Below are 27,974 nucleotides of genomic sequence, written 5' to 3'. Positions count from 1 at the left end.
AGACTTTAGCTCCTACCCTTTGCACTCCACCACACCCTTTAGATACTACTTACTCCATCGAAGTGGCCGACGGAAAACTCTTAAGTGCCGACAAATATTACCGGGGGTGTACTTTGAACATTTTGGGTAAAGAATTTGAAATTGACTTGATACCCATGGAATTAGGGAGTTTTGATGTAATAATCGGTATGAATTGGATGGTCAAAAATAAATCTCACATTCTTTGCGATCTTCACGCAATTCGAATTCCTATCGAGAATGGTGAACCATTGATTGTTTATGGCGACAAAAATTGCACCGGACTCAATTTCGTTTCGTGCCTTAAAGTTCGAAAGCTACTTCGCAAGGGTTGTTTCGCGATTCTTGCTCACGTTAAGAAAGTCGAGGCCGACGAAAAGCGTATCGAAGATGTGCCAATTGTTAGTGAATTTTCCGATGTATTTCCCGACGAATTACCGGGTCTTCCACCTCATCGACCGGTTGAATTTCAAATCGATCTTATTCCAGGAGCCGCACCCGTAGCGCGTGCACCATATAGACTCGCTCCATCTGAAATGCAAGAATTGCAAAGTCAAATCCAAGAACTACTCGATCGTGGTTTCATCCAACCTAGCCATTCACCTTGGGGCGCTCCGATTTTGTTTGTTAAAAAGAAAGACGGATCCCTACGAATGTGCATTGATTATCGTGAACTAAATAAATTGACGGTTAAGAACCGATATCCTCTTCCTCGCATCGATGACCTCTTTGATCAACTACAAGGGTCTTGTGTATATTCGAAAATCGATCTCCGCTCGGGTTATCATCAATTGAGGGTTAAGGGGGAAGATGTCTCCAAAACCGCTTTCCGAACTCGTTATGGTAGTTATGAATTCCTTGTCATGCCATTTGGTCTCACTAACGCACCGGCGGTGTTCATGGATCTTATGAACCGCGTGTGCAAACCGTATCTCGATAAATTCGTTATTGTGTTCATTGATGACATATTGATCTATTCTAAAAATGAAGAAGAGCACGAACAACATCTCCGACTTGTGCTTGAACTTTTAAGACAAGAACAACTCTATGCCAAATTCTCCAAGTGTGAATTTTGGTTAAAGGAAGTTCAATTTCTTGGTCATGTTGTAAGTGACCAAGGTATTAAAGTCGATCCAACGAAAATCGAAGCCATTAGCAAATGGGAGACTCCTACTACTCCTACTCACATTCGTCAATTTTTGGGTCTCGCCGGGTACTATCGTAGATTCATCGAAAATTTCTCTTTGGTTGCACGTCCTCTAACCGCATTGACTCACAAGGGAAAGAAATTCATTTGGGCGACCGAACATGAATCCGCATTCCAAATCTTGAAAACGAAGCTAACCACCGCTCCTATCTTGTCACTTCCCGAAGGCAATGATGACTTTGTTGTATATTGCGATGCCTCAAAACATGGTTTTGGGTGTGTATTGATGCAACGAACGAAAGTCATTGCTTATGCTTCTCGACAACTCAAAATTCATGAACGAAACTATACGACACATGATCTCGAACTCGGAGCCGTTGTCTTTGCACTTAAAATGTGGAGACACTATCTTTATGGAACCAAGAGTACTATCTTCACCGATCACAAAAGCCTTCAACACATTTTCGATCAAAAGCAACTAAACATGAGACAACGAAGGTGGATTGAAACCTTAAACGATTACGATTGCGAGCTTCGTTACCATCCTGGGAAGGCAAATGTAGTAGCCGATGCTTTAAGTCGAAAAGAAAGAGCGGTGCCTCTTCGTGTCCGAGCCTTAAACATCACCATCCACACAAACCTTAATAGCCAAATTCGGGTAGCCCAAGATGAGGCTCTCAAGGATGAAAACCTTTCACACGAGCTCTTGAACATTCTCGTCTCTCGATTCGAAATTAGGGAGACCGGACTCCGATATTACGCCGGAAGGATTTGGGTGCCTAGTTATGGGGACCTACGAAGCCTTATTTTAGATGAGGCCCATAAGTCACGATACTCGATTCACCCCGGTGCCAATAAGATGTACCACGACCTTAAACAACTATATTGGTGGCCGAACATCAAAAGGGACGTAGCTACTTATGTTTCCAAGTGTTTGACATGTTCCAAAGTCAAAGCCGAACACCAAAGACCGTCCGGACTACTTCAACAACCCGAGATCCCGCAATGGAAGTGGGAAAGGATAACGATGGATTTTATCACCAAGCTACCAAAAACGACGGGCGGCTATGATACCATTTGGGTTATTGTTGACCGTCTCACCAAATCCGCACACTTCCTTGCCATGAAAGAAACGGACAAAATGGAGAAACTTGCACAACTTTACATTAAGGAGATCGTAGCCCGACACGGTGTACCTTTATCGATTATCTCCGACCGAGATGGCCGTTTCGTTTCTAGATTTTGGCGTACATTGCAAGAAGCGTTGGGAACGCGTTTAGACATGAGCACCGCATATCATCCTCAAACCGATGGACAAAGCGAACGTACAATTCAAACCTTAGAAGACATGTTACGAGCTTGCGTGGTTGATTTCGGAAAAGCTTGGGACAAGCACTTACCTCTCGCCGAGTTCTCTTACAACAATAGTTATCACGCGAGTATTAAAGCCGCACCTTTTGAAGCGCTATATGGCCGCAAATGTCGTTCACCTCTTTGTTGGGCCGAGGTAGGCGACGTGCAAATCACCGGACCCGAACTCATTCACGAAACCACCGAGAAAATCGTTCAAATCCGAGATAGGCTTAGGACGGCCCGAAGTCGTCAAAAGAGCTATACCGACAAACGACGCAACGATCTGGAATTTCAAGTCGGTGACCGAGTAATGTTAAAAGTCGCGCCTTGGAAAGGTGTAATCCGTTTTGGGAAACGCGGGAAGCTAAATCCGCGGTATATTGGTCCTTTCGAAATCTTGGAGCGTATTGGAACCGTTGCTTATCGTTTAGATCTTCCGCCTCAATTGAACTCCGTTCATCCTACCTTCCATGTATCTAACTTGAAAAAGTGTCTTGCCGAACCCGATATCGTCATCCCTCTCGAAGAACTTACTATCGATGACAAACTTCATTTTGTGGAGGAACCGGTTGAAATTGTAGACACCTCCATCAAGACATTGAAACAAAGCCGAATTCCGATTGTCAAGGTTCGTTGGAATGCCAAAAGAGGACCCGAGTTTACTTGGGAAAGACAAGATCAAATGCAAAGGAAGTATCCTCATCTATTCGTGAATTCGGAAACGCAAGATCTCGAGGAAGAAACAACGACTACTACGCCTACTTAAATTTCGGGACGAAATTTCTTTTAAGGTGTAGGTAATGTAACATCCCGCCTTTTTCCGTTTACTTTTCCGTTTAACTATTTATGTTCCGTTATATGTTTATAACACGTCTCGTTGATACGCGTTTCAAATTATCTTGTTTAGGTAACTTAACGCACCCGATTAAAACATGAGGGACTAAACTTGTCAAAGTGTCAAAGAAACCACTAGGTCAAAGTGGTGGTCAACACCCTTTCTATCCACTCATTCACATTTTCATTTCATTTTCCTTTATTTCTCCTACTTTCACATTTTCCTTAAATTTGCTCCATCAAAGAATCATCATCTTAAATCGAGCTAGTGATTATCTTGCCAAACAAATTACGTATTTGAACTCCTCGTGATCTCCTCTTCGATTCCATACCAACCTCATTACATTTGGGTAACTTTCTAAAATCACTAATTTTATGTGTTCTTGAGATTTTTGAGTTAAAAGGTTGTTAATTAGTGTCTATGGCTCAAGTCTAGTTTGTTTATGTGATTTGTATGCTTGTTCTTGCCATTTTGGTGTAACTAGTTCATATGGAAAGTTAACATGCTTAATCTTGAGTTTTAAGTGTTCATATGTTGTTAGATGCTAAGACTTCATGTTTTAATCTTGTTCTTAGTGTTACTAGCTCCATTATGATGTAAAGATTGATCAAGAAACCCCTTAAACTTGATTATGAAATTTGGTGACTTTTGGTTAGGGTTTCACGAACTAGGAATGGATTTTTGATGCATTAAATGACATGAGATGTTAATTGTAAGTGTTAGGTTGTGTTGTATGCTTAATTACCTTCGAAACGGCATATTGTACATGTAATTTGGTTGCCAAATCATTAAATTGCAATATTGACTTGAATGCATTGATTATGGAACATTAAATGCGGTTTTGTTTGTCATAAGTGCAAGCTTGATTGATGATATGTGTTTAGTTGCATTCCTTGTCAAAATACCCTTCCAACGATGTATGATAGGCGTTATAAGCGGTTGCGGGTCAAGAATTGTGTTAGAATTGGTTTTGGTTCGTGCACATTTAAAAAGCAGAAAAATAGCTGAAGCAGCAGGGTGGCGCGGCGCGCCATACCCCCCGCGCGGCGCGCCGATTGGGTCTGTCCAATTTGGTCAATTTTCGAATAATGTTTGCTATGCTACGCACCTCCGATTCACATGTAACTTGTCCTAGCATGCTCATACATGATTAAAAACCTCAGAAAAATAGTTCGGGACACGACCCGAGCGTGTTGACTTTTTCGTTGACTTTGACCGACCAAAGTTTGACTTTTTGTCAAACTTAACCAAATGATTTTTGCAACCTTCCTAACTTGTTTATATACTTGTATCTTGCATGAAAATTGACAATTTGATTTCACATGCTAAATAATCGAGTCGTAACGAGCCATAGGACTAATTGAACATCTTTGACCTATCGTGTTTACCGTTATTAATACAACCTATTTGTTTAGGTCAAGACTAGCATTGTTCTTTGCACACGTTACTTGTCGAAGTACTTTTTGGTTCGTGCATACAAGGTGAGATCATAGTCCCACTTTTACTCTTTTAAACTTACTTTTGGGATGAGAAAACATAAACGATTCTTTTGAACTAAGTGAACACAAGAACGGGAAAACAAACATTCTACATACGAGTTTAGAACGAAAATCCTCAATCCGATTATCATTAGTTACATCAGATGGTGTAAGCGAGAACTTATGTTATATGGCCATATGGGTTTGACAAACCCTCATTCAAACGGTTCGCTACCGTTTACGAATGAAATATATTTTCGGGAACAGTGTTGTTCTAGCACTAATTGATGGGGTATTCAACGGACGGAACGTTAAGCTTTGATAATTGGGTGCTCGTGAATATTAACTTTTAGAATGTACTATGGCTTTATCGATGTTGCAAATCTTGTGGTTCAACTTACTATTACTCATTTACTTGTTTAAACCTATGATTTCACCAACGTTTTCGTTGACAGATTCTCTATGTTTTTCTCAGGTCCTTGAACTTAGGTGATACATGCTTCCGCTCATCCTATTTGATACTTGCATTGGATGTCGAGTATACTTGCATACGTGGAGCGTCTTTTTGACTACTTTTAATCGTGTCGCATGTGTTTCATACAAACTTTAAACATTGTTATGTACTTGTTATGGAAACTACTTTTGTAAACTTTGAAACACCCTTATTTATGAAATGAATGCGACATACTTTTCGGTCAAACTTTGTTATAAAGACTTACGACCATGTAATGGGACCATACGTAGATGACGCCGTCATTTGACGATTTGTCGGGGTCGCTACACGTATAACAAACTACTAATTTTAATACTAATTATATACAAATATATATAGATATATCAAAATAACCAAAGGTATAGATATTAATTATTTTAAATATATATATAAAATAAATATATATAACATATAATTTAAGATACAATCGATATAAATAAAGTATATATTTTTAAATGGAAATTAGTATAAATTTTATATAACTACAAATATATAAATAATGTATATTAATAAATAAAATTATGGGATTTCCATTATATGTTTTAATAGATATACAATTGATATAGGTTCGTGAATCCGAGGCTAACCCTGCATTGTTCAGTTTCGTCGTGTGAATATTTTTACTACAAAATATTATATTGTGAGTTTCATTTGCTCCCTTTTTAAATGCTTTTGCAATATATATTTTTGGGAATACATGCGCTGTTTTTATAAATATTTGACGAAATAGACACAAGTATTCAAAATTACATTCTATGGTTGGATTATCGAAATCGAATATCGCCCCTTTAGCTTGGTAACCTAAGAATTAGGGAACAGTACCCCTAATTGACGCGAATCCTAAAGATAGATCTATGGGCCTAACAAACTCCATCCGAGGTACGGATACTTTAGTACTTCGATTTATTATTATACAGACGAAAGGATTCTGTTTTGGGGATATTCTATATGCATCTTGTTAATGTCGATTACCAGGTGTTCACCATATGAAAGATTTTACCTTTTTATAGATGAGAGGATTCTGTTATGGGAATTATATTTATAAAATGAAAATCTTGTGGTCTATTAAAATTATGGAAATGATTGATTACGATAAACTAATGAACTCACCAACTGTGACAACCCGGAAATTTCCGACCAAATTTATTCTTTAATCTTTATATGTTTTCGACACGATAAGCAAAGTTTGTTAAGTTGAATCTCAAGAATTTTAAACTATGTTCATACATTCATTTAACCTCAACCAAATTTCAACGATTCACGAACCATGATATAAATGGATATGATTATATATATATGTATATGTGTATATATTATAACTTGAAAACGTTAACAAAGTATTAGACGTATAATACTTTACATGAATGCATTTGTTTCAAAATATATTTAAAATAAATATCAACGGAAATAAAAGATAATATCAAATGATTGAATTATCAGATACATTGAATTTGATTACGAGTCTCTGTTGAGAGGTCCACATTGATTTGAGAAATCTTCCCATTTTACCAAAATATTCGGAAGATAGTAATGTGATTTACAGGTAAGAACAAAGTGTCAATTATCGAGAGTTAGACAAAGGTGAGTGGAGGATTAAATTGCATAAAACTCGATTGATCTATTTTCAAACATGTGAAAACACTTTTCGATATAATAGAACTTAATTATTAAAATGTCCTTGTTTAAATAACGTGAATTAGAATATTAGTTGTTGAATATATAGATAACTTGCAACTTGTATTTAAAACGTGTTCGTTAAATATATATGTTTTCAGATTAGTTAAGTAAACGATTGTAACATTGGTTTTGACTCGATTAATATTTAGATATGTTTTTAGAATAAATGTTGGCACATAAATGAATAACATCAAATTGAGTTTTAAAGAATAAACGTTACGTATTATAATATTTTGTGAACGATTTTAAAAGGAACTTTGAAATACAACTAGTTTTGAAAAACAAAACATTATATCGATATTTCTAATATATATTTATATTTCCAAATGAATATATATATATGTATATATATATATATATATATATATATATATATATATATATATATATATATATATATATATATATATATATATATATATATATGTATATATATATATATATATATATATATATATATTTTTTTTTTTTTTTTTATTTTACAAAGTGATACCAACTTAGTCATAAAACGTTTGATTTAAGATAATATATTTTGTTGAACAACGAGACATTGATTTATAAAAGCAAATGACCACAACACTCAATTATATAAGTTACATTTTCATAAAATAATTTATCAATGATTAAGTTTAATTTTTGATAAAGGTACACGTCGCGAAATGTAATGTACCAGTTTTCTAAGCGTACGAAACTTCATTTGAAAAACCGAAATCGAGACTTTAGTCGAGTGACAACGTACACGTCTTTGGAACTAATTTTATGAGTTAACTATACCCAAGAATATAATATATATAATTATAAATATTTAATATATATATATATATATATATATATATATATATATATATATATATATATATAAATTTAATAAACTGTCTGCCGCCACAATAATTGATGAAGTGAGCTGGAGAAAGACTCCAGGCGATCGCATGGAATTTCCTCTACTAAGCCATGCGATCGCATGGCACATGAATTCAGCAAATGATCTATAAAACGCGTATTTGTTCTGACACAACACACACACTTACCTTATATCTATCTCTGCTCTCTCAATATATATATTATATATATATTATTATAATTATTATTATAATTAATATTAGTATTATTATAATTAATCATATTATTATTATTATTATTATTATTATTATTATTATTATTATTATTATTATTATTATTATTATTATTATTATTATTATTAGTAGTAGTAGTAGTATTACTATTATTAATATTAATATTCTACATAAAATACTACGACGAGGTTCTGCTCGCATGTTTTCAAAAATGGTTTTCTCGAGAGGGATAGAGTTAAGGAAAATCATGGGTTATAACTATGGCGATTATGGGTAATGTTCGAGGGTATGCTCATGAGATCAACCTAATGTTTATCATCCCATTGTGTCTACATATTTTCCTGCAATAATGAATCTCAATATTGATACGTGAGCACTCATAACTTAACTTTTATATATTGATAATGTATCCCTGACTAGTGTTCGAGTATATAGGATTATGTATGCTTGTACATTTGATATTGTTATTAGATAGGTTATGTTGAATTCTGAATTAGATACACATGCTACTGAGGTAAGGTATATGACATGCATGTCGTTGGAAAGCTAACGAAAAATTAAGAACTTTTCATTTAGAACTCGTGTGATTTCGATGAACGGATTAAAAGATATAGTCAACTGAATTATTATTAATTTTAATATATTTATTGTTAAAATAATTATTATTACTATCGTCGTTATTATCGTCGTTATAATTATTATCTAATAATTATTATTATTATTATCAATATAAATATCATTATCGTTATAAGTTTTATTATTAAAAACTTTCATTTTTATTACTACCATTATCATCATTAAGATTGTTATTAACATTATCATTACTATTATTACTAATATTATTATTATTATTATTATTATTATTATTATTATCATTAAAATAGTTATTAGTATTATCATAAATATTTTTATAATATTTATTAATATTAATATTATCTACTAATATTATCATTATTATGAATGTGTTATAAAAGAGGATTAAAAGCTATTAATTAAATCGATTAAGAAGACATTGATTTAGATAAAAATATTGTTTTCATTATTTTTATCATTATTTTTATTATTAAAAATATTATTAATATTAAAACTATCATTTTACTAAAAACATCATTTTTTTATAGAAATATCATTGTTATTATAAGATATCATTATTATTATCATTTTAGTATTATTATTATCACTGATAATATTAAAAGTATCGTTATCGTTATCATAAGTAGAATTATCATTTATCATAAGTAATATCTTCATTAGTAAATATAAATATTGTTATTTTTATTAGTAGAATAATAATAATTATTGTTACAAAATAATACAACTTTTACTTATTATTTTATTATCGATATTATTTTATTAAATAAATATGTGATACAAAGATATTTTACTACATATAATATAATTACATTAATAATATCTATCATTATATTTTTATGATATTAAAGAAACTTTATAAATTTTATTACTTAAGATATATAAAAGTATATTTTTATTATATAAATTTTAATATAAAATGTTATGAATTATATTATTTACTCTAATAAAATCTGTTAAAAATATTTAAATATATAAAACGATTATATTTAAGTTATATAGTAATTATGTATAGATCTTGAAAATCATTTTAGTCAGATTGACTTTTGTTGAGTTTTGCATGATAATCTCGAGCATTAGGATTGTGATACACTATGACCTGACCTAAATTGTTAGACTGATATTGACCAACACATTAATATATATACTTAATATAGGTTCGTGAATCCGAAGCCAATCTTGCACTTGTTCAAAAGCCATCATATGTATTTTACTACAAAATACAGTATTGTGAGTTTCATTTGCTCCCTTTTTAAATGCTTTTGCAATATGTATTTTTGGGACTGAGAATACATGCGCTGCTTTTATAAATGCTTTACGAAATAGACACAAGTAATCGAAACTACATTCTATGGTTGGATTATCGAATCAAATATGCCCTTTTTTAGCTTGGTAGCCTAAGAATTGGTGTTTATGATAATTGCCACCAATTGACACGAATCCTAAAGATAGATCTATTTGGCCCAACAAGCCTCATCCGAGTTACGGATGCTTTAGTTCTTCGATTTATCATGTCCAATGTGAGTTCCGGAATGATGGGGATATTCTATATGCATCCTGTTAAGGCCGGTTACCAGGTGTTCACCATATGAATGAATTTTAATTCGCGAGTTACGCATGTCAATATATGAAAATCTTGTGGTCTATTAAAATTATTGGAAATGATTGATTATGATAAACTAATAAACTCACCAACATTTGGTTGACACTTGAAAGCATGTTTATTCTCAGGTATGAAAGAAATCTTCCGCTGTGCATTTGCTCAATTTAAAGATATTACTTGGAGTCATTCATGGCATATTTCAAAAGACGTTGCATTCAAGTCATTGAGTTCAGTAAAGATTATGATTAAGTAAATGACAGATTAGATCATTTATAGTTGGATATTATGAAATGGTATGCATGCCTGTCAACTTTCGATGTAATGAAAGTTTGTCTTTTAAAACGAATACTATGTTTGTAAAATGTATCATATAGAGGTCAAATACCTCGCAATGTAATCATATGTTATTGTATTCGTTCTTATGGATTAGGACGGGTCTTTACACCAACCTTTTGGTTGACACTTGAAAGCATGTTTATTCTCAGGTTTGAAAGAAATATTCCGCTATGCATTTGCTCATTTTAAAGATATTACTTGGAGTCATTCATGGCATATTTCAAAAGAAGTTGCATTCAAGTCGTTGAGTTCATCAAGATTATTATTTAGTAGATGACAGATTAAGTCAGCTATAGTTTGGATATATAATATGAAATGGTATGCATGCCTGTCAACTTTCGATGAAATGAAAGTTTGTCTTTTAAAAACGAATGCAATGTTTGTAAAATGTATCATTTAGAGGTCAAATACCTCGCAATGAAATCATATGTTATTGTATTCGTCCTTATGGATTAGGACGGGTCGTCGCATGTGGTATCAGAGCTGGTTTAAGCTGTTTAATCGGCTTAATCATAGAGGGGGTTCTCACAGTGTTACCTGTGACGAAGCATTGGCTCTTACTCTTCACGGTCCGATTATAGTTGGCTTTGCCGAGAGGCAGGGCTATAAAATCAGTGTCTCTGAGGTACGCTCAGTGGTCACCAGGCGGTTAGCTGGGAAGGCACTAAGTGGGATGCGTCCCCACATGTCACATGTGGTATCAGAGCGGTGGTCTTAGCGAACCATGTCTTGCATTAGTGTGTCTAACTAGTAGTTGTTAGGATGCATTAATGAGTCTGGACTTCAACCTTAGCTGCATGTCAAAAGTTTTGCTTATCATTTCAAGTCAGAAATTACCTGCTTATCATTCTTAGTCTAGATACGTCTTACTACATTGATTGCATGAATAGTGTATAGACAAAATTCGTATATTAGCGTATCTGCTAATTCATATCTTAGCGTATATATTACTATAAACTTTGCCTGGTATATTCCGTAAATCCCTCCGTAATCTACGAAATCTTTTATTTTATATATATATATATATATATATATATATATATATATATATATATATATATATATATATATATATATATATATATATATATATATGTGTGTGTGTGTGTGTGTGTGTGTGTGTGTGTGTGTGTGTGTGTGTGGATATTCTATGTAATTAGAAAACCATCAGATAGCCGAAAATCATTTCATATCGAAAAATCCTTTATTCAATCATACGAAATGGAACTCGCCACTAGTTCAAGTCCCTCGGATTCCGATATGGAGTTTCACTCGAGCTCCGAAAGCAGTGTGACCGGAAGGGATCAACCAATTAGTCATTATCTATTCTGGATGAATTGGGGATGGGTTCGTAGTCTACTTAATCATTAGATACAAGAAGAAGGCGATCCCTTCCATCCCGTACATTCCCCTCTTGGCGAAGAACCTGAAGCACTTACCGGAGAACCTATTCGTAAAACTATTTTCTCTCTCATTTCCAGGGCATCTCGTCATGACTATATACGATCTCAAATTCTAGATCTTATTCATCCGCTCATCCGAACCGACAATCATCCCGGTGTAATAGAAGAAGTAAACGAGCTTCGCGCTCGGGTAGTGGTTTTGGAGAATATGGTGCAAAGGTTACAAGCACCAGCAGCAGCACCGGCATCTACATCACCACCATCAACAACACCAACGGTACCATTACCACCAGCAACAACAACATCCGCATCCCACACCTCAACATCACAATCTGTACCTCGAACATCAACGTCATACGCACCGTAGATAACAGGGAGTACCAGCAACATTAACCGATGAAGTATTGATTCATAACTTCATTGGAGAAGCATTCTGCGGCGATTATGTAATCTCTAAGTCTTAGAGATTATCAATTCTAGCCTTAACCATAAATCAGATGGGTGGACCGAGATGATAAAAGGAAGAGTAAGACAAGGATAGTACACGAATTACAAGCTAGACTTGTTTTACCAGCAGCATCAACAGTGCCGTTAGTATCACCAACACTGGCAAAATCTGTAGCACTACATATTCTGCCAATTCCATAATCACCGTAAAAATCATCACAAATCAACAACGCGTATATTGTATCAATGAGTTATAAAGTCTTAACTCATTTCCTCTGAAGAATTTATATGTATATTTTATATAAAAAATAAATCTTTTTGTACAAAGCTGTAAAGACCCGTCCTAATCCATAAGAACGAATACAATAACATATGATTACATTGTGAGATATTTGACCTCTAATTGATACATTTTACAAATATTGCATTCGCTTTTGAAAGACAAACCTTCATTACATCGAAAGTTGACAGTATGCATACCATTTCATAATATATCCAACTATAATTGACTTAATAATATTCTTGATGAACTCAACGACTCGAATGCAACGTCTTTTGAAATATGTCATGAATGACTCCAAGTAATATCTCTAAAATGAGCAAATGCACAGCGGAAGATTTCTTTCATACCTAAGAATAAACATGATTTAAAGTGTCAACCAAAAGGTTGGTGAGTTCATTAGTTTATCATAATCAATCATTTTCATAATTTTAATAGACCACAAGATTTCATATTTTCATTTCTCATAAATAAACAGCTCATACATAGAGATAAAAATCATTCATATGGATTGAACACCTGGTAATCGACATTCACAAGATGCATATAGAATATCCCCATCATTCCGGGACTCCCTTCGGACATGATAAATTTCTAAGTACTAAAGCATCCGGTACTTTGGATGGGGCTTGTTGGAACCGATAGATTTATCTTTAGGATTCACGTCAATTAGGGTGTCTATTCCCTAATTCTTAGATTACCAGACTAAAAGGGGCATATTCGATTTCGATCATTCAACCATATAATGTAGTTTCGATTACTTGTGTCTATTTCGTAAAACATTTATAAAAGCAGCGCATGTATTCTCAGTCCCAAAAATATATATTGCAAAAGCATTTAAAAGGGGAGTAATGAAACTCACGATAATGTATTTTGTAGTAAAAATACATATGACGACATTGAACAAGTGTAGGGTTGGCCTCGGATTCACGAACCTATATCAGTTATATATATTAACACATATAATTGTAATCGAACGAATTTATATATTATTAGTGATATACTTGTTATGCTAATAAATTATGTGTTTCATTAGTAACTTAATTAAATGTATTTATTTTATATTCTTTAAATAAAAATGTTAATATAGTTTAGTTAAGTATATTTATATATGACTAATTTTTATTGTAGAATGATAATAATATTAGTAGTAATATTGATAATAATAGTAATATGGTTTTTATAAAAATAATAATGATACTAATAATAAAAAAATGATAATAATAATAATAACAATAATAATATTAATGTTAAAAATAATAATAATAATAGAGATAATAAAATAATAATGATAATTCTAATAATAATAAGAATAATGATACTTAATAATAATAATAATAATAGTTTTAATAATAATAATATTAAAAGTATTCAAAAATAATAATAGGTATTTGTCATAAACTTAATCATACTTTTTCTTAATAATCATAATCATATCTTTAACTTATTTTAAATCATAAACTTAATGCTACATTTTATTTTTAAACCTAACCTTAACATTTTAATAAGATCAATCATAATAATAATAATAATAATAATAATAATAATAATAATAATAATAATAATAATAATAATAATAATAACAATAATAATAACAATAATAATAATAATAATAATAATAATAATAATAATAATAATAATAATAATAATAATAATAATAATAATAATAATAATAATAATAATAATAATAATAATAATAATAATAATAATAATAATAATAATAATAATAATAATAATAAACTACCTCAAAGAAGTCACCCTAAAAAATGCCCAAGTCCGGGATTGAACCCGCGACCTCCCACTACCCCGACAACTCCTTTAATCATCCAAGCCAATCCATTTTTCTGATTTATTCCTATCTTAATTCTATATAACCCAATTTGCAAATCCACAAATAAACTAGTTGGCCCAAGTTTCACTTCGGCCAAACAGAAAACACGCCCACGGCCCAACATGTGTAAGCCCAACTAGTGCAGTTATAGAAAAAAAAAATCTGCTACGGCCCAGGTTCGAACTCAAGACCACTTGTTCAACACCCACACTCTTAACCATTTCGCTGCCCATGCTTTTCTGATTCATTCACAACCTAAAACTAATTAAACCGGTTATATCTGTTTCATTTTGTTCTTCAAAAACCAAGAACCAGAACTATTCATCATCTTTTATTCTATTTATCATCATCATTATTTATCTTATCATTCTCATCACCACGAAGCATCACTCGTCTTCATCATCATCATTTCATTCACTATCGTCACCGTATCATAAACACGTATTCATTTTATGTGTTATCATCTAGTTCTCATAATCATAACATCATAATCATTATCGTGTTCACTCACCATATCATTAACATAGTCGTTATAATTAAAAGAGATCAGTAACAGCTATATCATAATTCTTTATTATCTTTATCATTCATCTTCATAAAAAAAATATAGAACCTGTACAATAGTAGTAGCAAGAATCCATCTTCATTAAGTATTACTGCGCATCATCATATTAAAACATCACGTCCATCGTTCACTAATCTTGTTGTAAACAACATAAACAATTTCGTACAGCTGTTGTAGCAGAAATTCAGCGAAAAAAAAGAAAAACAGGAGCTGTAGCAGGAAAATGGAAATGGTAGCGAGCAGTTGCAGTAATTTTCGCATGAAACATGAAATATAACAGCATGTTTTTAAATGGTTTGTGGGTTTCATTTTTGACAGGAAACAAGAACAAACAGAAAAACAGTTAGATTATATGAGCTGTAAATATGTAGTTCGTGCATGTGGTGTCGTCTTTGTGCTGGTAAACGAAATTAGAAACATAAAAAGGAGATGATGGGTTATGAGGTTGATGAGGGTGGTGTTGGTGTGATAGATGGCGGTGGTGAGTTAAAAAGATGAAAACCGATTAGTATAAGGTGTTTTGTTATTGTGTTCTCGTGGTGGAAACTTGATGATGGTGGTGGCGATTGTTGAAAATTGAAACAAGAGAGAGAGAGAGAGAGAGAGAGAGAGAGAGAGAGATGGTGGAGGTTGTGGTGGTACCGGTGAGGATGGTGGCAGGCGGGGTGTAAGGGAAGTGATGAAGCGAGGGAGGGTGAAGGTGATCTTGTTTGATTATAACCGGAACGAAAAGTGGCGTATGGTGGCGGTAGTCATGGTGGTGACGAGTGATGGCAGGTGAAGGAAGAAGGAAAGATGATTTTTGGTTTGTGTTGGTTCATCATAATGTACATGTATATATATATATATATATATATATATATATATATATATGTATATATATATATATATATGTATATATATATATATATAATCATCTATAAGTGTGAAATGAAATTGAAAAGAGGTAGGCACAAGTTATAAGTCTAATTGGAATTTAAAAGAGGTAGGCACAATTGGTTCATGCACTAATGGTTGTTCAATCTATGTATATGTATATAATATGTATGTAAAGTGGAATGATATCAAATAAAAAAAACACAGTAACATAGAATTACTTTTTGCACAGTATTTCTAAAATGATATATTTTAAATAGGATAGCAGACGTGTTAAGTTGGTAATATGTATGAATATTATATATAGGAAGTTAGATATAGTGGATGAATCAATTAAATATTGTGCACATAAACCTTTTCAATCAATATTGTATGAAATTTAAGCGTGACAAATGAATCACACATTTAATCAGCAGTTCAGTTTTTGTAATCTATCTACCGACAGTTTCCACAGACTATTAAATCGTACTCCGTTGCTAAATCAGTGACGGATAAAAGTATTCAGAAAAATTCCAAATTTTTAAATTAAGTATCTTTATTTATTTCGATCATTATGGTATAAAATTTGGTCATTAACTATTAAAGAAAAATTACATTAATTATTCACTCCCACCCTCAAGTAAAATATAAAAAGTGTTAAAACTTAACAAATAGTTCCTAAATACATTTTTAATAAGCCTAAAATTTATAAAACTCATTTTCGTATAACCATTTATTTTAAAATTACATAAGTTTGAATTTAACTTACTTGATATCAATCGAAACATCAAACGAGTATTACGATCATTTAATATTTATTTTTAATATACTTTATTTATATATAGAGATATATTTTAAATAATAATTATTATAATATTCTATTTTTATTTTATTAATTTTTTTACTAACAACAACATATAATACTTTAAATTATATTTCGAATTATTATTTATATATACATACACACATATCTATTTACAATTAATTGTTCGTGAATCGTCGAGAGCAGTCGAAGGTCAATTGAATATATAAACATCGTTTCAAAATTTTCTAGACTCAACATTACATACTTTGCTTATCGTATCGAAAACATATAAAGATTAAGTTTAAATTTGGTCGAAAATTTCCGGGTCGTCACAGTACCTACCCGTAAAAGAAATTTCGTCCCGAAATTTGAGCGTGGTTGTCATGGCTAACAATAAATATGTTTTCATGATGAATATGAATTGATAAAATAGAATTTTATCATCATTGAGTAATACAGATAAAACAATTCGATTATTCGAAGCGTACGAGTGAAGCTATCACAAAGGAGTGAAATGAGTAAATAAAGTTTCATCATATCTTTTGACGTAGATAGGTTTGCTTTCCGGAATTCAAAGGATTTAGAGAAATCTTCGTAATAAAATTTGATTCATCGATAATCAAGGAAATTAGAATCTTTTTTTTTAAACGCGATAATTTGTCTCGATTACTTTGTCTGACATTTCACTATAAATCCACCCTTTTTCATTTCCTTTATATTTTGGAGTTCCATCCTTTTGTTTTCTATTCCTGACTTTAAGTCAAGAGAAAGGTGATCCAGAATCCGTAGATGAGAAGTTTCGAATGAACATAACTGATGTTCTAAGGGAGAGATTGTAATAGTATGATCTTGATTTGTTAAATTACCAGAATTTAAGAGAAAGATAGAACTATCAAGAAAATATGTTCTTGATATGTTTAGAGATTAGGTAGAATGTAAGTGTCGTGTAACATGGCACATGATGACGTTATGGTCTGTGAATTATCATGTTTCATTAGAAACTCAGCATGACTTACTGTAATATAATCACGTTGATCAAGTGTCATTATATTATACTAACTCATACTTCAGTTCCCAACACTACTTCAATATCATTCATATTTTAAGTTTGAACCTTTTCAGAATTTTAGAAACTAAAATAGTTTCCATTCTAATGTAACACTGATAGCGCGAAAAGATAAATGATTTCAGATAAGAATAGTTATGAAAATATCTTCAGAAATATCGAGGATATTTATAATGAAAGATACAATGATGTCTTAGAATTTTTAATATTGAAGGATGAGGAAAAAGATTTATCCGTAAAAGTTTAGAGTCAGGAGTAAGGTATTCGTTAATGACTTCAGGAGATACTGAATCATTTGGATTCTTTGAGGGTAGGGTTAGTCTTGGTGATTTGTCTACGGCCTCCTTCATAGTTTCGCATAATCTGCTTTTCGGTACTAAATTTTCTATTGAGTGTTTCAAACACTCTATTCTTTATCATCATTCTTTTGACTGTTAAGGTCGTTTACAGTTTTTGTTGCTTCATTCAACTTTTTCAAAATTCAAAGTATTGATTCGCAGACTGGGTGTTTTTCAGAATTTCAGAATAGAAGATCATAATTTTAAGAGATAAATGTTATATGTACACATGCAACTGCTTACGAGATTCAAAATACTGATCGCTGATTCCCAGTAATTGGTATGGCAAATCTTGTTACAAGATGTAGATGAGTACATGATAGGATTTCAATGAATAAAAAAAATGATTTTTTGAAATGTCAAAGATCAATGAAGTTGTTGGTAAGTTTACTGCTAATGTGGTGGGATATAAACGGTTCCCCGGTAACGATGACGAAAGGCAAACTTATATATCAAGGTTATAATAAGGTTAATTCGAATGAAAGTCGAAGTTGACTTGCTGAAACTGTGACAAAATTGGCTAATTTGAAAAAAAATTGCAATGTTATTTTCAGTAATAACAATGCCAAAGGAGCTATCACAGATATGTGTTAAACGGTTACTCAGGTTCCAAGAGTTTTCAGGTGCATAACTGTTGCATCAATCTTTTCATCCGTAGATGAAGTGCGGTTGGTTCATCCTCTCGATTGAGGTGTTTTCAAGAATCATGAAAGGTTTGAACGCAGGTTGTAATCGTCAAGATACAAATGAGGTTTAAGATGAAATCAAGTGGCAAACTTGAAGAATTGTTTAGTTTCATATGTTATAATCAGTATTTTAATTCATTTTAATTGTCCAATGTTGGTTGTCCACAGTTAGTAGTCCACAGTTATATAATATTAGAAATTAATTAATACGTATCGTGACCCATTGTATACATGTCTCAGACTCGATCACAACTCAAAGTATATATATTATTGTAGAATCAACCTCAACCCTGTATAGCTAATTCAAGCATTACTTCATATAGAGTGTCCATGGTTATTCCAAATAATATATATAGATGCGTCGATATGATATTTCAAAACCTTGTATACGTGTCCCGATATTTAAAGTGCGAGAATATAAATTGCAATAAATAAATTGCGATAAATAAAATGTAATCAGTTAGCTAGGAACAGTTAGCGTGGATTCTTAACAAAATTTTTCTCATAGTTAATTTGTTTGTTTCTAACAAATTTTATTTTGTCCAATGTTTTCTTCATTTTGCCACTTGTTGGATTCTGATAGGTCAAAATCCAAATATGAAATTGAATGAAAATGGTTATTCTGTGATGAACGGATTCGTACTTCTGTGGTTGTAAGTAGGATAGTAAATGACTATTGAATCAGATTCAAAGAATGTACAGTGTAACTTATTAATGTGAAATCTAAATATTTATAGGGTATTACCTACCCGTTAAAATATTTTCACCATTAACAGTTTGTACAAAAGAATTTTTAATTACAATCTTTATGAAAATATACTTACATATATATTTTTCTCAGATGTAATCATGGATTTAATTAGTTAATATGATATTAACTCATCTGATTTACCGTTAGAACAAGAATATATAATCTCTAAAACATTAGAGATTACATAATCGTCATATCGAACGAAGATAAATGATGTACAACGATATGTAGAATGATGATTATACTCGAGGTACAGAATGGGATGCTGAGGCGTGTGTTGTTAATGGTACGGGTGCTATTGCTGGTGGTCCTGTTGATGTCAGTGATGTTGCTGAAGCTGGTAAGTTTTGCACCATATTTTCCAAAACTATTACTCGAGCACGAAGTTTGTTGACTTCTTGTATTACTCCGGGATGATTGTCGGTCAGAACGAGTGGATGAATAAGGTTTAGAATTGTGGATAGCAAATAATTGTGACGAGATACTCTGGAAATGAGAGAGAAAATGGTGTCTCGAACAGGTTCGCCGGTAAGTGCTTCAGGTTCATCGTCAAGAGGGCAATGTGGTAGATGGAAGGGATCACCTTCTTCTTGTCTCCAATGACCAAGTAGATTACGAACCCATCCCCAACTCATCCAGAATAGATGATGACTGATTGGTTGATCCATTCTGGTCACACATCTTTCGGAGCTCGAGTGATAATCCATATCAGAATTCGAGGGACTTGAACTAGAGTTCCATTTCGTACGATTGAGTAAAGGATTTTTCGATATGAAATGATTTTCTGCTATCGGATGGTATTCTAATTACATAGAATATCTATATATATAGAACAAAAGATTTCGTAGATTATGGAGGAATTTACGGAATATGTCAGACAAAGTTTACAGTAATAGATACGCTAAGATATGAATTAGCAGATACGCTAAGATATGAATTTTGTCTATACACTATCTAGGCAATAGAGGCAGTAAGATGTGTCTAGACTTTAAGAATGATAAGTAAGTAATTTTCATCACGAAATGATAAGCAAAACTTTTGACATGCAGACACGGTCGAAGTCTAGACTCACTAATGCATCTAAACAACTATCAGTTAGACACACTAATGCAAGACCTGGTTCGCTAAGACCACCGCTCTGATAACACATGTAAAGACCCGTCCTAATCCATAAGAATGAATACAATAACATATGATTACATTGCGAGGTATTTAACCTCTAAATGATACATTTTACAAATATTGCATTCGCTTTTGAAAGAAAAACTTTCATTACATCGAAAGTTGACAGCATGCATACCATTTCATAATATATCCTACTATAATTGACTTAATAATATTCTTGATGAACTCAACGACTCGAATGCAACGTATTTTGAAATATGTCATGAATGACTCCAAGTAATATCTCTAGAATGAGCAAATGCACAGCTGAAGATTTCTTTCATACCTGTGAATAAACATGCTTTAAAGTGTCAACCAAAAGGTTGGTGAGTTCATTAGTTTATCATAATCAATCATTTCCATAATTTTAATAGACCACAAGATTTCATATTTTCATTTCTCATAAATAAACATCCCATACATAGAGATAAAAATCATTCATATGGATTGAACACCTGGTAATCGACATTCACCAGATGCATATAGAATATCCCCATCATTCCGGGACTCCTTTCGGACATGTTAAATTTCGAAGTACTAAAGCATCCGGTACTTTGGATGGGGCTTGTTGGACCCGATAGATCTATCTTTAGGATTCGCATCAATTAGGGTGTCTGTTCCCTAATTCTTAGATTACCAGACTAAAAGGGGCATATTTTATTTCGATCATTCAGCCATATAATGTAGTTTCGATTACTAGTGTCTATTTCGTAAAACATTTATAAAAGCAGCACATGTATTCTCAGTCACAAAAATATATATTGCAAAAGCATTTAAAAAGGGAGTAATGAAACTCAAGATAATGTATTTTGTAGTAAAAATACATATAACGACATTGAACAAGTGTAGGGTTAGCCTCGGATTCACGAACCTATATCAGTTATATATATATATATTAACACATATAATTGTAATCGAAAGAATTTATATATTATTAGTGATATACTTGTTATTTTAATAAATTATGTGTTTCATTAGTAACTTAATTAAATGTATTTATTTTATATTCTTTAAATAAAAATGTTAATATAGTTTAATTAAGTATATTTATATATGACTAATTTTTATTGTAGAATGATTATAATATTAATAGTAATATTGATAATAATAGTAATATGGTTTTTATAAAAATAATAATGATACTAATAATAAAAAAATGATAATAATAATAATAATAATAATAATAATAATAATAATAATAATAATAATAATAATAATAATAATAATATTATTATTATTATTATTATTATTATTATTATTATTATTAATATTAATGTTAAAAATAATAATAATAGAGATAATAAAATAATAATTATAAAAATAATGATAATTGTAATAATAATAATAATGATACTTAATAATAATAATAATAATAATAATAATAGTAGTTTTAATAATAATAATAGTAATAATATTAAAAGTTTTCAAAAATAATAATAGGTATTTGTCATAAACTTAATCATACTTTTTCTTAATAATCATAATCATATCATTAACTTATTTTAAATCATAAACTTAATCCTACATTTTATTTTTAAACCTAACCTTAACATTTTAATAACATCAATCATCATCATAATAATAATAATAATAATAATAATAATAATAATAATAATAATAATAATAATAATAATAATAATAATAATAATAATAATAATAATAATAATAATAATAATAATAATAATAATAATAATAATAATAATAATAATAATAATAATAATAATAATAATAATAATAAGTAAACTACCTCAAAGAAGTCACGTTAAAAAAATGCCCAAGTCCGGGTTTGAACCCGCAACCTCCCACTACCCCGACAACTCCCTTAATCATCCAAGCCAATCCATTTTTCTGATTTATTCCTATCTTAATTCTATATAACCCAATTTGCAAATCCACAAATAAAGTAGTTGTCCCAAGTTTCACTTCGGCCCAATAGAAAACACACCCACGGCCCAACATGTGTCAGCCCAACTTGTGCAGTTATAGAAAAAAAATAATCTGCTACGGCCTAGGTTCGAACTCAGGACCTCTTGTTCAACACCCACACTCTTAACCATTTCGCTACCCATGCTTTTCTGATTCATTCACAACCTAAAACTAATTAAACCGGTTATATCTGTTTCATTTTGTTCTTCAAAAACCAAGACCCAGAACTATTCATCATCTTTTATTCTATTTATCATCATCATTATTTATCTTATCATTCTCATCACCACGAAGCATCACTCGTCTTCATCATCATCATTTCATTCACTATCATCACCGTATCATAAACACGTATTCATTTTATGTGTTATCATCTAGTTCTCATAATCATAACATCATAATCATTATCGTGTTCACTCACCATATCATTAACATAGTCTTTATAATTAAAAGAGATCAGTAACAGCTGCATCATCATTCTTTATTATCTTTATCATTCATCTTCGTAAAAAAAAATATAGAACCTGTACAATAGTGGTAGCAAGAATCCATCTTCATTAAGTATTACTGCGCATCATCATATTAAAACATCACGTCCATCGTTTACTAATCTCGTTGTAAACAACATAAACAGTTTCGTACAGCTGTTGTAGTAGAAATTCAGCGAAGAAAAAGAAAAACAGGAGCTGTAGCAGGAAAATGGAAATGGTAGTGAGCAGTTGCAGTAATTTTTGCATGAAACATGAAATATAACAGCAAGTTTTTAAATGGTTTGTGGGTTTCATTTTTGATAGGAAACAAGAACAAACAGCAAAACAATTGGATTATATGAGCTGTAAATATGTAGTTTGTGCATGTGGTGTCGTGTTTGTGTTGGTAAACGAAATTAGAAACATAAAAAGGAGATGATGGGTTGTGAGGTTGATGAGGGTGGTAGTTGGTGTGATGGATGGCGGTGGTGAGTTGCAAAGATGAAAACCGATTAGTATAAGGTGTTGTGTTGTTGTGTTCTTGTGGTGGAAACTTAATGATGGTGGTGGCGACTGTTGAAAATTAAAACAAGAGAGAGAGAGATATAGTGGAGGTTGTGGTGGTACCGGTGAGGATGGTGGCAGGCGAGGTGTAAGGGAAGTGATGAAGCGATGGAGGGTGAAGGTGATCTTGTTTGATTATAACCGGAACGAAAAGTGGCGTATAGTGGCGGTAGTCATGGTGGTGACGAGTGATGGCAGGTGAAGGAAGAAGGAAAGATGATTTTTGGTTTGTGTTGGTTCATCATAATGTACATGTATATAAATATATATATATATATATATATATATATATATATATATATATATATATATATATATATATATATATATATATATATATATATATATATATATATATATATATATATATATATATATATATATATAATACTCTGTAAGTGTGAAAAGAAATTGAAAAGAGGTAGGCACAAGTTGTAAGTATAATTGGAATTTAAAAGAGGTAGGCACAATTGGTTCATGCACTAATGGTTGTTCAATCTATCTATATGTATATAATATGTATGTAAAGTGGAATGATATCAAATAAAAAAAACACAGTAACATAGAATTACTTTTTGCACAGTATTTCTCAAATGATATATTTTAAATAGTATAGCAGACGTGTTAAGTTGGTAATATGTATGAATATTATATATAGGAAGTTAGATATAGTGGATGAATCAATTAAATACAGTGCACATAAACCTTTTCAATCAATCTGTCTATCATATAATTACTTTAATAATAATAATAATAATTAATATTGTATGAAATTTAAACGTGACAAATGAATCACACATTTAAGCAGCCGTTCAGTTTTTGTAATCTATCTACCGACAGTTTCCACGGACTATTAAATCGTACTCCGTTTCTAAATCAGTGGAGGATAAAAGTATTCAAAAAAATTCCAAATTTTTAAATTAAGTATCTTTATTTATTTCGATCATTATGGTATAAAATTCGGTCATTAACTATTAAAGAAAAATTACATTAATTATTCACTCCCACCCCCAAGTAAAATATAAAAAGTGTTAAAACTTAACAAATAGTTCCTAAATACATTTTTAATAAGCCTAAAATTTATAGAACTCATTATCCTATCACCATTTATTTTAAAATTATATAAGTTTGAATTTAACTTGCTTGATATCAATCGAAAAATCAAACGAGTATTACAATCATTTAATATTTATTTTTAATATACTATATTTATATATAGAGATTTATTTTAAATAATAATTATTATAATATCCTATTTTTATTTTATTAATTTTTTACTAACAACAACATATAATACTTCAAATTATATTTCAAATTATTATTTATATATACATACACACATATCTATTTACAATTAATTGTTCGTGAATCGTCGAGAGCAGTCGAAGGTCAATTGAATATATAAACATCGTTTCAAAATTTTCTAGACTCAACATTACATACTTTGCTTATCGTATCGAAAACATATAAAGATTAAGTTTAAATTTGGTCAAAAATTTCCGGGTAGTCACAAAAGCTATTACGTGTGAATCTTAACTGGTAGATACTAATTGGTTAATTCATATTACTAATATGCAATGATGTACATCCTCTGTTAAAAACTTAACCATCGTTAACTACAATCTCTGTTTCAACTCAATGAATCCCAATTCATGATAAACCAAGTGTATTAATCAAATACATGTTTGATTTTACAATTTCATCTTCGATGTACTCGAAAACTTTCTAGACAACATCATTTGTACCTTGCGAATTTAGCAAGAGTTCCACGGCACCAACATCATTTATCGAGTAAACATCAATAATGAAGTATTGATGCATGATTTCATTTACGTTGAGGTAATAATCCACGAAGATTATGAAAATTCTAAAGTTTTAGAGATTATTCATTTCTATTTCCAGCCTAAAATCAAATGAACTTAACTCGTCAAATCTGTATTACATCTGAAGAAAATATACATATATTTTCATAAAGATTGTAATAAAATTCTCTGGTACAAAACATTACTCATGACATTTTTTTAACGGGTAGGTAATACCCGAGAGATATATAAATTCACAATTAATATGTCACATTCTTCGATTCTGATTCAACAATCATCAACTATACTCACTACCTTCACAATGATACACATTCTTTCATAAAAATCAAAACAACCATTCTCATCCAAATTTGATTGTATAATATGATTTTGAAAAATCAAAATCCAAGTCAAGACTTAACAGAAGACATCACTCTTAGAATTCTTACATCTTTCAAAGCTATACTTTGACTTCAAAACTGTGCTAGAACATCATTTCTATTCATAAAACCCAGAAGAGTATTTGTATCATTCAAAATCCTAGAACATCATAGGTATATTAACGATTACAAACTGTGTTCAAACCCCTCGCAATTCCTGAAGACACTTCAAATAATGAACAATCAAGATGATGATCCAACCACATATTACCCACAGTCTTGTACCTAAAAATCCCTCGAAACCAAAGTCATAGTTTAACACATATCCATGTCAGACCCTTTGGCATTTATTAGCTAAAATAACTTTTCAATTCTTTTTCAAAGTAGACAGTTATGTCACAGCTCCAGCAAGTCAACCTCGTCTTTTCAGTTGAAACAGTCTTGTTATAACCTCGATATATACGTTGCCCTTTCGCCATCGTTATCGGAGAACCATTTATGTTCCACCACATTAGCAATAAACTTACCAACAACTTCACTGATCTTTGACGTTCCGAAAAATCATTATATTTATCGAAACCCCATCATTTACTCATCCGCATCTTGTAATAAGGATTGTCATGCTAATTACTGGGAATCAGCAATCAGTATTTTGAAATCTCGCAACATGTCTACGCCAACAGTTATATATACACATATAACGTCTACCTCTAAGACTTACAGACTTAGAATGTGAAGTTTCTGAAAAACACCCCAATCTACCATTTAGTTCTTCGAATTTTTGGAAAAACGGAATGAAGCAGCAGAAACTGTAGACAACCGTAACAGTTAAAAGTTTGATGATAAAGAATAGTGTGTTGGAAAAGCTCAGAAAAAGAGAAGGTTTGGAACTGGAAAACGGATTGAGCAAACCATGAAGGAGGCAGTGGATAAATCACAAGGACTAAATCTGCCTTTAAAGAATCCAAATGATTCAGTGTCTGCTGAAGTCATTAACGAATACCTTACTCCTAACTCTAAACCCTTGAGGACAATATTCTTCATCATCCTCTGATATTAAATGTTCTAAGATATTATCGTATCTTTCATTATAAATATCCTCCATATTTCTGAAGATATTTTCATAACTATTCTTATCTAAAATCATTTATCTTCTCGCATTATCTGTATACATCATAAAGGAAACTGTTTAGTTTCTAAATTTCTGAAACCTTCGAGTTTGAAGTATGAATGTTTTTGAAGTAGTGTTGGGAACTGAAGCATGAGTTAGTATAATATAATGACACTTGATCAACGTGATTATATTACAGTAAGTCATGCTTAGTTTCTAATGGAACGTGATAAAGGTTCACAGATCATACCCTCATCATGAACCATGTTACATAACTCTTCCATTCTATTTAACCTCTAAACTATCAAAAAAAATATTTTTCTTGATGATTCGGTCTTTTTCGGATATTCTGGTAATTTGACAAATTAAATATTGCTATTACCTTTCCTTTCCACTTTGTATATTATGATCATTCAAAACTCCATACCTACGAATTTTGGACCATTATTCGCATGACTTGAAGTCGGGAAGAAGAAACAAAAGCATGGGACTCCGGAATAGAAGAAAAAATATAAAGCCCAATAACAACACAGAAATTACAAACCATGTATATCTATGCGAATAGCAAGATAAAGACATGGGAGAATTAGAAATACTATAACTCCAAGGTAATAGTAGAAGTGAATAAATTCCTCCGGTGGTAAATGGAAAAGAAGAATGACGGATATGAAAGTTATGAGTATATCAAGGATCAGAACTGGATGGAGCATATTGACGAATACTTTAAAGTATGAACTGAGGGAGAAAGAATGGAAGGTATGAGTTGTGGAAACAAGGAAATGATAAGGTTGGATTTATACTAAAATATCTGACAGAGCAATCGAAACAGATTATCGCATTTAACCAAAGAGGATTATAAATTCCTTAATTACCGAAGAATCAAATCTTATTACGAAGATTTTCTCTAAATCCCTTGAACTCCGGAA

The sequence above is a fragment of the Rutidosis leptorrhynchoides genome, chromosome 9 (genome assembly GCF_046630445.1).
Source record: "Rutidosis leptorrhynchoides isolate AG116_Rl617_1_P2 chromosome 9, CSIRO_AGI_Rlap_v1, whole genome shotgun sequence".
Classification (NCBI taxonomy): domain Eukaryota; kingdom Viridiplantae; phylum Streptophyta; class Magnoliopsida; order Asterales; family Asteraceae; genus Rutidosis; species Rutidosis leptorrhynchoides.
This window is presented reverse-complemented; position numbering follows the sequence as displayed.